This window comes from Nomascus leucogenys, chromosome 12 (genome assembly GCF_006542625.1).
Source record: "Nomascus leucogenys isolate Asia chromosome 12, Asia_NLE_v1, whole genome shotgun sequence".
In the NCBI taxonomy this organism is placed as follows: Eukaryota; Metazoa; Chordata; class Mammalia; order Primates; family Hylobatidae; genus Nomascus; species Nomascus leucogenys.
The window spans coordinates 62,818,725-62,832,773 of NC_044392.1; the positions used below are offsets into that span (position 1 = coordinate 62,818,725).

Consider the following 14,049-nt stretch of genomic DNA (forward strand, 5'->3'; position numbering starts at 1 on the left):
TTGTCCTTCACTCTGTTGATATGATGTATCACATTTATTGATTTGCATTTGTTGAACCATACTTGCATGCCTGGGATAAATCCCACTTTGTTATGGTGGGTTTTTAAAATGCGCTTTTGGATTCAATTTGCTAATATTTTGTTGAGGATTTTTGCATCTGTATTCATCAGATATATTGGCCCAGAGTTTCCTTTCTTTCTTTTATTTTGTTTCATCTTTGTCTGGTTTTGGTAACAGGGTAATAATGCTGGATTCATAGAATTAGTTGGGAGAGGTTTCTCCTTTTCAATTTTCTGAAATAGTTTGGAGAATTGGTGTTAATTTCTTTTCAAAGGTTTAGTAGAATTCAGCAGTGAAGTCATTCAGTCCAGGGCTTTTTTTTTTTGTTGGGAGAGTTTTTATTACTGCTTTGACTTCATTACTTGTTATTAATCTTTTCAGGATTTTCTATTTCTTCCTGTTAAAGCAAACTGTGGCCTGAGAAGGACTCCATACTTCTATATTTCAGTTCTTATGGATGAACTGTGACCTAGCTTAATAGGCAGACAAGATTGAAAACCTAACTTAGGAGTATGAGCCTGGAACAATAGCTGAGTCTTGGCCAATCCCAGTGGCCATATTTCAACCACTCATAGACTGCTAAGTGTTCATACTGTGTTCAAATAAGGCAAATGCCAACCTTTAACCAATCCAGTTGTTTCTGTACCTCACTTCCGATTTCTGTACATCATTTCCCTTTTTGTGTCTGTAAGGTTTTTGGTTTGTTTGTTTGTTTGAAACATAGTCTCGCTCTGTTGCCCAGGCTGGAGTGCAGTGGCACAATCTCGGCTCACTGCAACCTCTGCCTCCCGGGTTCAAGTGATTCTCCTGCCTCAGCCTCCTGAGTAGCTGGGATTACAGGTGCCCACCACCACGCCCAGCTAATTTTTTTTTTTATTTTTAGTAGAGATGGGGTTTCACCATGTTGGTCAGGCTGGTCTCAATCTCCTGACCTCAAATGATCCTCCCACCTTGGCCTCCCAAAGTGCTAGGATTACAGACATGAGCCACTGTGCCTGCTCTGTCTATAAATTTGTTCTGACCACAAGGCATCCCTGGAGTCTCCTGAATCTGCTGTGATTATGGAGGCTGCCTGATTCACAAATCGTTCATTGTTCAATTAAACTCCTTTAAATTTAATTTGGCTGAAGTTTCTCTTTTAACATTTCTGATTCAATCTTGGTAGACTATATGTGTCCCAGGAATATGTCCATTTACTCTCGCTTTTCCAGTTTGATAGTGTATCATTATTCATAAATTCTCTGATTATCTTTTGTATTTCTGTCTTATCAGTTGTAATGTCTTCTTTTTCATTTCTGATTTTGTCTATTTGGGTCTTCTGTCTTTTTTCTTGGTTAGTCCAGCAAGTGATTTATCAATTTTGTTTATATTTTTAAAAACACAACTTTTGTCTCATTGATCCTTTGGTGTTTTGGGTTTTTTTTTTTTCTTTTTAGTCTCTATTGTGTTTACTTCTGCTTTGATCTTTATTATTTATTTCCTTCTATTAATTTTGGATTTTGTTTGTCCTTGCTTTTCTAGTTTGAGGTGCATCATAAAATTGTTTATTTGAAATCTTTCTACTTATTTGCTGTAGGCACTTATTTGCTATGAACTTCCCTCTTGGCATTGCTTTTGCTGTATCCCACAGGTTTTGGTATATTGTGTGTGTTTCTATTTTCATTTGTTTCAAGAAATTTTTTTATTTCTTCCCTGGCCCAGTTGTCATTCAGGGGCATATTGTTTAATTTCCATGTATTTGTTCAGTTTCCAAAGTTCCTCTTGTTATTAATTTCTACTTTTATTCCATTGTGGTGTGAGAAGACACTTCATATAATTTCAATGCTTAAAAATTTTTCGATACTTGTTTTGTGTCTTAACATATCATGTATCCTGAAAGAATGTTCTGTGTGCTGATGAGAAGAATATGTATTCTATAGCTATTGGGGGAAATGTTCTGTAAATATCTGGCAGTCCATTTGGTCTAGTATGTAGTTTAAATTATTTTTTTTTCTGTTAATTGTCTGTCTAGATGATCTGTTTAATGCTGAGAATGAAGTGTTGAAATCCCCAACTATCATTGTATTGGAATCTATCTCTCCCCTTAAATCTAATAATGTTTGCTTTTATATCTGAGTGCTCCAGTGTTGGGTGCATATATGTTTAGAATTGTTATATATCTTCTTGCTTAACTGATCCCTTTATTATTATATAGTGATCTTCTTTGTCTTTATTGACTGTTTTTGACTTAAAGTCTGTTTATCTAAGTATAGCTACTTCTGCTCATTTTTGGTTTCCATTTGTATAGGATATCTTTTTTCATTCCTTTACTTTTAGTCTACATGTGTCTATGTGTGAGATGAATTTCTTTTAGGCAGCATTTAGTTGGGTCATGTTTTTTTCTCCATTCAGTTAGTCTATATCTTTTCAGTGGAAAGTTTAATTCATTTACATTCAAGGTTATTATTGATATGTGGGGACTTATTTCTGTCATTTTATTAATATGTTTCTGGTTATTTTTTGTATCCTTTGTTCCTTTGTTTCTGTTTTATTGTTTATCACTGTGGTTTGGTGGTTTTCCGTAGTGATAACGTTCGAGTGTTTTTCTTGTTTTTGAGTTTACTCTATCTGTGGGTTTTATATCTGTATGTGTTTTCATGATGATAGATATATTTCTTTTACTACTGAGTGTAGAATTTCTTAAGCATTTCTTGTATGACTGATCTAGTTTTGATGAATTCTCTAAACTTTTGTTTGTCTGGGAAAGACTTTATTTCTCCTTCACTTATGAAGGATAACTGTGCTGGTTATAGTATCCTTCACTGACCCTTTTTTTTTTCTTTCAGCACTTTAAATATATCATCCCATTCTCTCCTGGACTGTAAGGTTTTTGCCAAAAATCTGCTGTTAGTCTGATGGGAGTTCCTTTATAAGTGACTGCTGAGACCAGCTCAGTTGGGGAGACCCTAACTCAGCAGCGCTAGGGAATTAAAGACACACATGCAGAAATATAGAGGTGTGGAGTGGGAAACCAGGGGTCTCACAGCCTTCAGAGATGACAGCCTTGAACAGAGATTTACCCACATATTTATTAACAGCAAGCCAGTGATAAGCATTGTTTCTATAGATTATAGATGAACTAAAAGTATTCCTTATGGGAAACAAAGGGATGAGCCGAAATAAAGGGATGGGTTTGGCTAGTTGTCTGCAGCAGGAGCATGTCCTTAAGGCACAGATCGCTCATGCTATTGTTTGTGGTTTAAGAACACCTTTAAGTGGTTTTCTGCCCTGGGTGGGCCAGGTGTTCCTTGCCCTCATTTCGGTAAACCCACAACCTTCCAGTGTGGACGTCATGGCCATCACGAACATGTCACGGTGCTGCAGAGATTTTGTTTTGGCCAGTTTGGGGGCCAGTTTATGGCCAGATTTTGGGGGGCCTGTTCCCAACAAGTGACTAGATGCTTTTGCTGTTTTTAGAATTCTTTGTCTTTGACTTTTGACAGTTTAACTGTAATGTGCTGTGGAGAATACCTTTTTGCATTGTATCTATTTGGGAATTTCTCAGGCTCTTGTATCTGGGTGTTTAGCTTTCTTCCTAGACTTGGACAGTCTTCATCTATTATTTTGTTAAATAACTTTCATTTTGTCTTCACCTTCTAGGACTCTGAAATTTTGAATATTTGGTCACCTTATGGTGTCCTGTATGTCATGTAAGCTTTGCTCATGTTTTAAAATTCTTATTTCTTCATTTTTGTCTGACTGGTTTATTTCAAAAGACCTGTCTTCAAATTTAAAGCTCTTTTCTTCTCCTTGATGTAGCCTATTGTTGAAGTTTTCAACTGTAGTTTGTATTTCATTCAATGAATTCTGTAGTTTCATAATTTCTGGTTGGTTCTTTTTATGATAACTATCTCTTTGGTAAATTTCTCATTCATACCTTGAATTGTTTTTCTGATTTCTTTGTATTTTTCAGTATTCTCTTGTATCTCACTAAGCCTCTTTAAAATAAATATTTTGAATTCTTTTTTTAGGATTTTATAAATTTCTTTTTTTTTTTTAGATATGTTACTGGAGAATTATTACGTTCCTTTGGAAGTGTCGTACTTCCTTGCTGTTTCATGTTTCCTATGTACTTATATTGACGTCTGTGCGTTTGGTGTAACAGTTGCTTCTTCCAGTTTTTGAATTTGCTTTCGTAGGGGAGGACTTTTTCCTGAAGATGTATCTATGGTATTGTTTGTGTAGGGAACTTTGGCCTTGATTCTGGGTGTGTACAGTAATGTAGTCTCTTTATGATTTCTATGGCTATAGGCAGTGTTAGTGATGTCTGTGATATCTTCAGTGGCTTAGGATGAGGTCATTAGTGGAGGCTGTGGTGAAGTATTGCTAGGGACTGGGACACCAGGTGGGCCAGTCTTTGGGACCTAATGGTGACAGTGGTAGGCTGAATGTGTCTGTCCTTAAGCCCCAGGGTGGCATATGCTGACACCAGTGTTAGCAGGTCCAAGCATGCTGATTCTTGGGCTTCCAGGTGGCTTGTTCATATGTTGGTGGCAGTGGTTGGCTGGGCAGCTTCCCAGGAACCTGGACAGTAGGCATGTTGTGAGTGATGGCAGTGGCAGTGGTGAGACAATTCTCTGGGTCCCAAGCAGTATGCAGTGGTGTTGGCAGTGGCTGCAATGGGCTGGGCCGTCTAGTCTCCAGGTCTGCAGGTGTTGTGTGCAAGTAGGTGCCAGCTGTGGTGGTAGTGGAAGGGTGGGTGGGGCCAACCTTAGGCCCCCAGGAGGAGTGTTCAGGTGCTGACACTAGTGGACTGGGCTGGATGAACCTCAGGCCCACAGACTGTGTGCTCTGGCATGGATTAGGGGAAAGCTAGCCTGAGCAGGCTTGTAGTCAGCTCCCAACAATGGTGCATACTGGCACTGGCTGTGGTAGGCAGAAACAGAGTGATCCCCAGGCCCCCGGCAGAATGCTTAGGGTGGTGGCAGCAGCAACTGCATTATGGCCCTGCTCCTGGGGAGGGTGAAGTTGCTTTCAGCGGCAGCAGTTATATGTAGCCGAGCTTGGTTTATGCTTCAGACCTAATGGCAGCAGCCTTTCACTCACACTTTAGCCCCAGCAGCATAGTAACAACAGCTATGGGCAGAGGATTCTGTCTGGGTGTGTGAAAATGTGCAGTGGCTCTGCTTCTGGAGGGAGTGGGGTCAGTGGCCAGCACTTCAGCCTCAGTGGCAGCAGCCAGCTGTGGTGGTAGCTGCAGGTGGGGAATTTCAGTGGGCGCCAGGGCCATGGAGATGCAGGCACTGCTGGGCCCCAGGGAGAGTGCCGTTTGCATGGTGTTGGGCTCTCAAAATAGCACCTTACAGGAGCTGCTCATGCCTTAGGGATATGTGGGATCCAGTGTGAACTCCCTCTCTGGGGCAGTGCCATTCTGTGGTCTCCAGGAAGCTCTCTGTTTTCGTCTCAGGGTCCCCGCGGGTCAGGGGCTCTACCATGGCTAGGACTGCAGGAGTCCACGGTGAGAATGTGGACCATGAGGCGTCTCTCACTTCCCTTTTCCCCACAATGGGGAGTCTCTACAGACTCCTAGCTGGTCCTGGCTGAGCAGGCTGCCTTGCTTCCCTTTCATTCCTTGCCTTAGGTGTTTTCTGACACTTCTCCATTGAATTCTAGTGTTCTTTTTTGGATGACCTATTTGAAATGTGACTATCTACTCACTATTTAGGTTCTTCTTTGTGGAGGAGGCAAGTACCAACCATCTTTAAGCCCCTCTGACTTGAACTTCTGAGAACCAGAATCTTCCTAGAGGCCTAAGTACATGATGAGATGGTATCTGAGGAAGATGAATCTGTTTATTTGCAGTAGTGGAAGAAAACAGTGGCATAAGTAATCACAAATAGCAGATTATTATAAAATGATGTAGCAGGTGCCATAATATCCTCAATCTGTTGTTTTCAAGCTATGAGTTTCAGAATGCTAGGGCTCCTGGGAAAGGCCTTGGGGATACTAAGTGGGGTGAGTGGATGAGGCAAAGCTGAGGGGAAGCGGGACTCAGCACCCCTCTCCCATTCCCACCTTAACTGGAACAGCACTGCTTTTATTGTTTTAACACATGGAGTTCCAGATAACATTTATTTTCAGACAAGAATTTAATAGATCTTAACTGAACAACATCAATTAATTACAGAAATACATAGCCAGACAAATGTGCCAGGAGGGGGTTGTTTGAGGATAAATACTTCGCTGGGCATTCACCTCCCAGAGCTGTTGGAGATTACTTCATATTTTCACCTGTGAGATACCAGCTCTGACAAGGGGAAGATTCTCCCGGAGAAGACAGATTTGGAAGGCTGCGGATATGCCTATGCCCCAGGAAAAGACTGAACCCGGCTCACTTTATTCAACACACTGTGCAGTGGCCTTTCAACTCTTAGCCCTGGGGCCTGTCTCAGGACCAGTCAAGCTCTCTGTCTTCAACTTGATTCCCTCAGCAAGTCCCAAGGCCTGCTTTCCTCTTCCGGTAGCTACCCTCTGAGGCAGATTTGGAGTGGGGCAATTCCTCTCTCCCAAACCCTCTTCCCTTCTCTTTGTTACCCCAGACAAATATTCAAGAGCTTTTCACCCTGGATAACTAGACCAGGGTAACAAAAACAACAAACCTAGGGAAGTTACACAGGTTCTAGATTCTTATAAATATATTTTGAATCCCCTGGCTTTTGTCTCCTTCACAAGAGATAATAATGGATAAATTCTGCCCTCCACATTTATTTATTTATTTTTATTTATTTTTATGAACGAGGCAATTTATTAACCTAGCATGGTTTGTTCGAATGCTTCTTGTTGTCAGCTGCCACCTCTCCGGTGATTCTGTCCACATCTCTCTGTCCCTGAGGTGTCAGTTTGTGGCCCCTATCTTGGCCCTTTTCCACCATTTTCAGCCCCTCCAGGGCTTGGAGGACCCGGCGGGCCACACTCTTGGAGCCTCGACTGAAGTGGCTGGGCATAACGCCATTTCTTTGATGTCCCCCATCAATCTCGGTCATGGAGCCAACCCCAGCGCCACCCCGGAGGTGCAGGTGCCACGCTGTGGAAGCAGCTCGTGTGTAGAACCAGTTCTCATCACAGGGAGCAAGCTCTTTATGCTTGGCCACCCATTTGAGGACTTTCAGCTGCCCGGACTTTTTGAGAAAGGCTGCCAGAGCTCTGACGAACTCTGCTGGTCCACGTCTTTTACAGTAACTACAGGCATCCTGCGGCTTCTGCGCTGCCAGCCAGGGGAAAGGGCCACATTTATTTTTAAGTGACCTCACCAATGATCTTTCATTTAGACCTGACTCTTAGATGTCCCCAAGGAATGATGTGAGCCCGCCCCTTGTCTTAGGAGTTCTCTGATCTTCTGTCCCACATGAAAAGGATCCCCTTTAAGCAGTTTGTCATAGTCATGCTTTCATCCCATTACTTCATACATGACCTTATACTATGTGTCCTGGGTTGTTAAGGATGTGTAACAAATCACCCAAAATTTAATGGCTTAAAATAATAATGACTTACTGTCTCATGGTTTCTGCTGGTTAGGAATTTAAGGAGGTCTCCGCTGGGCAGTTCTGGCTCAAGGTCTGTCATACGCTTGTAATAATATGTCAGCTGAGGCTACAATCATCTGAAGGCTTTACTAGGATAGGAGGATCCACTTCCAAGGTGGCTCATACATATGAATGGCAAGTTGGTTGCTGGCTGTTGTCCAGGGACTCAGTTCCTCTCCATGTGGGCCTCTCCACATTGCTGCTTGAGTGTTCCTATGGCAGCTGTCCTCCCCCAGAGCAAGAAATCCAAGAGACCGGCGGGGCGCGGTGGCTCATGCTTGTAATCCCAGCACTTTGGGAGGCCGAGGCTGGCGGAGCATGAGGTCAGGAGATCGAGACCACGGTGAAACCCCGTCTTTACTAAAAATACAAAAAATTAGCCGGGTGTGGTGGCGGGCGCCTGTAATCCCAGCTACTTGGAGAGGCTGAGGCAGGAGAATGGCGTGAACCCAGGAGGTGGAGCTTTCAGTGAGCTAAGATCGCGCCACTGCACTCCAGCCTGGGTGACAGAGCAAGACTCCGTCTCCAAAAAAAAAAAAAAATCCAAGAGACCAAGATGGGTGCTGGAATTACTTTTATAACCTAGCCTTGAACATCATACACTATCAATTCTACCCTCTTTTACTGGCCACAAAGGTCCAACCCTGATTCAATGTGAAAGGGGATTATGAAAGGAGGCAAGGGTCATTGGAAGTCATCTTGGAGGCTGGCTCACCATACTATAGAAGGGCCAGAAGAAGACCAGGCTCAAAGAAAAAGAAAAGGCAGCTAGTAGATGCCCTGGAATGCAAACTAGGTATTGAGTGAGTAAGAGAGAGTCTCTGCCCTCTTGAAGCTTGTAATCTAGTGGGAATGACAAGTTTCATATGAATAATTGCACTTGGAATAAAACCCAATATCCTGAACCTTGCCCCTACCTATTCTTTTCTTCTCATCTCCTTTCTCACCGAGCGCCAGCCACACTTCATTCCTTCAAAAGGCTGAGCTCTTACCTTCCTTAGGGCCTTTGTACTTGCTATTCTCACCATTCAGGTCTCTGACTTAAATGCTACCTGATATTTTCTTGGGTATTTGTTGTCTGCCTCCCCCTACTAGAAAGTAAGCCACATGACAACAGAGACTTGTTAAGTCTCCTTCACTGCTACCTCCCCAGACATGACATGGCACTTGTTACATATTAAGTGATGAATATATAGCCTAATGGGCAAATGAAATACCCGCTTTCTGACCAAATTGTATAAAATTTTCCTTCTAGAATATTGTAAACTCAAGCTCTATCCCTATTTCTTGGCCATCTTGCAATCCAAAGGTTGGTGAATTACAGACTTATTCTACGATCTAACCTTGCAAATTCCTTGCCTCTGAGCAAATGGGTACCTCTACCACGCCTGATTTCTAGATCCAGTTACTTCTTCCCAGGCCAACTATATTATTTGTATTTTTCCACTGGACTGAGTCCTCCATTTCTGATTGCCTTTCCTTGGTTTCCTGTCCCAACTTTCCACCCTCCTCCAAAGGAAGGGCAATTCCAGCCTTGTTTTGCTGCATTTGTGTTTTCAGCTTTCTTGGGCTAAAATATTGAAAGCATTGCTCATTAGCATCCCAGATTTCCTGCTTTTCAGGGGAAACGACATGATGAGCAGGGCCCCATGTGTATTTATTTCGAAAATATGTTTTTTAATTTGAAAGCAAATGGACGCTGCAGGTCTGCAGGTCATTTCACCTGCTGTGGCATGTGATTAGTGAGGCCTTTTCTCTCTGGGTGGTGGTGCCAGCTAATGGACTCATGCTCCCTATGTATGTTTATCTTCAGTTAATTAAAATTTTGCCAAATCTTCCTCACAGCCCTTGTGCACAGCAAGGCCAAGCCTTGACTGGTGGCACTGATCCAGGCTGGCAGGGTGGATGGGGGTGGTCATCCTATTAAATATTAATCTAAGAAGGCAATCAAGCCTGTGGGCTTCCACCCCTGAGGTTCTCCCGCTGGGAAGTCACAAATCGATGCCAGAGCTCCGTGCTTGTGGCAACTCTTCCTGCCAGACCTGAGTCAGCAAAAGATGCAGTTTTACCAAACAGTTATTTGACAATAAATCTGAGTAGAATTCTGGGAGATCTCTCTTAAATACTGGAATGAATTACACACACATCTACCTGGAAAGGGAATGTTAACTAGCTGGTGAAACTGCACCTTATGAATGATGAATGGGCCACTTTGCCAGGATTTATTTTGAAGTTAAGGTCAGATGAAGACGCTATAGCAAGTATCCTATACTTCAGATGGCAGTTTCGAAAATCTGCCTATGCCAGGGATGGGGGAGGAGATTAAAGATTCATTTGGCTCCCAAAGCCTCCATTGCCCCATTTTCAGAAATGTGGACATTGCCTCCTCACAAGTTCACCTTCCTTCAATCACTTCAGTCACCTTCCTTCTGTCCTAGCTGCCAAATCATTTCGGCAGATTCTTCTGCTGACAAACACGAAAGATAGAGCACTCTATTGTGGGCTGAATTTTGTTCCCCAAAAAGATACGTTGAAGTCCTAACCCCTAGGACTGTGAATGGGGCTTTAATTGGAAATAGGATCTTTGCAGATGTAATTAATTAAGATGGGTGGGCCCTGGTCCAATGATGGGTGTCCTTATACGAAGAGATAACAGACACACGCAGGAAGACAGCCATGTGACAAGGGAGGCAGAGATGGGGGTTGGGAGTCAGGCATCTATAAGCCAAAGAATGCCAAGGAATGTCAGCAGCCATAAGAAGCTAGGAAGAAGCACATACGGATCTCCTAGAGCCTTCAGAGAGAACACGGCCGTGCCACCATATTGATTTCAGACTTCCAGCCTCCAGAATTGTGAAAGAGTACATTTCTGTTGTTTTAACGCAGCAAGTTTGTGGTACTTTGCTATGGCAGCTCTAGGAAACTAACACGCACTCTACTCCTAACCCTGATGCTGACTGCCATGGCTGTTTGCCTCCTCTGCAGACCTCGTTGATAGGCTCAGTCACCCTGATCTCCTTCCCTTCCTGGGAGGAAGTGGGAAACTAGGCTAGGAAGAAAGCCTCATCACATCTCAAGTCTTGCCCATGATTTTTGAAACATCTCTGCCCACATTCTTGCCTAAGTAGGGGTCAGTGAACATAATAATATCTCTTTAATGAGGGATAATGTCACTCTGCTTCAGGCGTCATCACTCTAAATTCAAGTCTCATGGGCTGGCATCACAGATACAGAGAGAATAAGAGGGATACATTTGTACTGACCCTGACACATGTGCTAGAAATCAAATTTTTATTTTCACATTCCTGGCTAATTCTTTGTCTCTTCCAAAAGTTGAATGTTACAGGCCGGGCTTGGTGGATCACCTGAGGTCAGGAGTTCGAGACCAGCCTGGCCAACATGGCAAAATCCCATCTCTACTAAAAATACAAAAATGGCTCACACCTGTTATCCCAGCACTTTGGGAGGCCGAGGTGAGCGGATCACCTGAGGTTGGGAGTTTGAGACCAGCCTGACCAACATGGAGAAACCTGTCTCTACTAAAAATACAAAATTAGCTGGGCGTGGCAGCACATGCCTGTAATCCAAGCTACTCAGGAGGCTGAAGCAGGAGAATCGCTTGAACTCGGGAGGCAGAGGTTGCGGTGGGCAGAGATCATGCCATTGCGCTCCAGCCTGGGCAACAAGAACGAAACTCCATCTCAAAAAAAAAAAAAAAAAATTAGCCGGGTGTGGTGGCATGTGCCTGTAGTCCCAGCTACTTGGGAGGCTGAGGCAGGAGAATCACTTGAACCCAGGAGGCGGGGGTTGTAGTGAGACAAGATCACGCCACTGCACTCCAGCCTGGGCAACAGAGTGAGACTGTGTCTCAAAAGAAAAGAAAAAAAGTTGAATGTTACAAAAATCCAGTTAAATGGAGCATTTGAACTGGGGAAATCTCTAAGAATAAAGGGTGTACAATATTTTGTTGTCTTGAGATAGCTAAGGAAAGGGACATTGAACTTGAGGTCAGAAAACTTAGGCCTGAATTCTAGTTCTGTTCATCCTCACAACATCCTTACAGGGTACATATAAGTAGCTCTGTGTACACGTGGCCAGATGAGCTGAGGCCTCTCCTTGTCCCACTCAAAACAGACATACTTACAGGAACTGGGAAGGTGACTTCTGCTTGGTCTTTGTTTTGCTGAGTGGGACACACAAGCTGAGGGTAGAGGTGAACTGCCCTGGACAACAGAATGAGTTTTAAGAAGTTGTAGAAGTAAAAAAGAGAAACAAAATTATTGGCAGGGAAAAAAAAATGTGTGAGGCAAGATGAAGAGGAGTGGCTGATGAAGAATTTGGTTTAGTTTCTACTATGTGGTATGCAATAAGTATCTTCTTCCCTATGTCTCCAAAAGATCTAATTAATATGTTATGGATTGGAACTGATTTTGGAAGTGGACATCTGATGAGGAACAGATTGTCCAAGGAGATCTAACTATCCCAGGGCTACAGAGAAGCTGATGTCCAGAGAAGTTCAGCTAACCATAGGACTATAGAGTGCTGCTTCTTTCCACAGATCTGACTACCACATTACTAGAGGCCTGTTTACTGCGGTTCCTTTTAACTAGTACATCATGTCAACCTTTCAGCAGAAAATTACAAAGCATACTAAAAGACAAAAAACACAGTTTGAAAAGACAGAGCAAGCATCAGAACCAGAGTCAGATATGGCAGGAACATTGGAACTCTCAGAACAGGAATATTTAACACTATGATTAGTATACTAAGGGCTTTAATGAAAAAAATAAATAACATGCAAGAACAGATGGGTAGTGTGAACAGAGAGATGGAAACTCTAAGAATAAGAAGGAATAGCTAGAAATTAAAAAAAAAAAGTAACAGAAATGAATACCTTTGATGGGCTCACCAGTAGACTGGACACAGCTAAGGAAAAAATTTCTGTGCTTGAGGATATGACAGTAGAAACTCCCTAAATGAAAAGCAATCAGAAAAAAAAGATTTTGAAAAACCCAAAAAAGGATATCAGGAACCATGGGACAAATACAAATGGGGTAGCATAGGTAGAGTGGAAATGCCAGCCACAAATCCAGAAATCTCAGAAAACAGCAAGAAGAATAAATGCCAAAAACAAAACAAAACTATACCTGGGCATATCATATTCAAAATTCAGAAAATTAAAGATTAAAAATAAATCTTAATAGAAGCCGGAAGGAGGAAAATAAACACCTATAGAGGAGCAAAGATAAGAATTATATCAAACTCTTGCCAGGCGCGGTGGCTCACACCTGTAATCCCAGCACTTTGGATAAGCTGAGGCAGGTGGATCACTTGAGGCCAGAAGTTCGAGACCAGCCTGGCCAACACAGAGAAACCCCATCTCTACCAAAAAATACAAAAATTAGTCGGGCATAGTGGCACACACCTGCAGTCCCAGCTACTCAGGAGACTGAGGCAGGAGAATTGCTGAAACCGGGGTGCGGAAGTTGCAGTAAGCCCAGGTTGCACCACTGCACTCCAGCCTGGGTGACAGAGCCAGATTCCGTCTCAAAAAAAAAAAAAAAAAAAAGAATTATGTCGAACTCTGACTTCTCACCAGAAACCATGCAAGCATGAAGAGAGTGAAGTGAAATATTTAGAGTACTGAGAGAAAAAAATCCACCAACTTAGAATTCTGTACCCTGTGAAAGGAGTACAAGTACACTTCAAGAGTGAAGAAGAAATAAACTTTCTCAGACAAACAAAAATTGAGGGAATTTGTTGCTGGTTGGTCTGCCTTACAAGAAATATTGGCTGGGCACGGTGGCTCACGCCTATAATCTCAGCACTTTGGGAGGCTGAGGCGGGTGGATTACCTGAGTTCAGGAGTTCAAGACCAGCCTGGCCAACAAGGTGAAACCCCGTCTCTACTAAAAATACAAAAATTAGCCGGGCGTGGTGGCAACCCCTGTAATCCCAGCTACTCGGGAGGCTGAGGCAGGAGAATTGCTTGAGCCCGGGAGGCAGAGGTTGCAGTGAGTCGAGATCGTGCCACTGCACTCCAGCGTGGCTGACAGAGCGAGACTCTGTCTCAAAAAAAAGAAATATTAAAGGAAGTTCTTCAGAGGAAAGGGCAATTATGTAGGTCAGAAACTCAGATCTATACAAAGAAAACAAGAGTATCAGACAATGAATAGGTGAAGGTAAAAATAAAAACTTTTATTTCCTTACTCTTAATTGGCCTAACAGGGAAGTTTAGTAAAAATTATAATAGCAACAGTGTATTTGATTATGCCTATATTATGCACATATGTCAAATACATAGGCACACATAAATGAATACATATTATTTATTATATATGCTTATATATAAGTAAAATGAATAACAGAAATGATATGAGGGATGGAAGAGAGGAATTAGGAATATTCCATTATTATAAGATACTTG

The 14,049-nt window shown here is 42.6% G+C and overlaps 1 pseudogene; it reads right to left on the reverse strand.

Moving 5' to 3' along the window:
• Positions 1-6,733: 6,733 nt before the first annotated feature.
• On the reverse strand, positions 6,734-7,315 carry LOC100606330 (annotated as a pseudogene).
• Between the last annotated feature and the right edge of the window lie 6,734 nt (positions 7,316-14,049).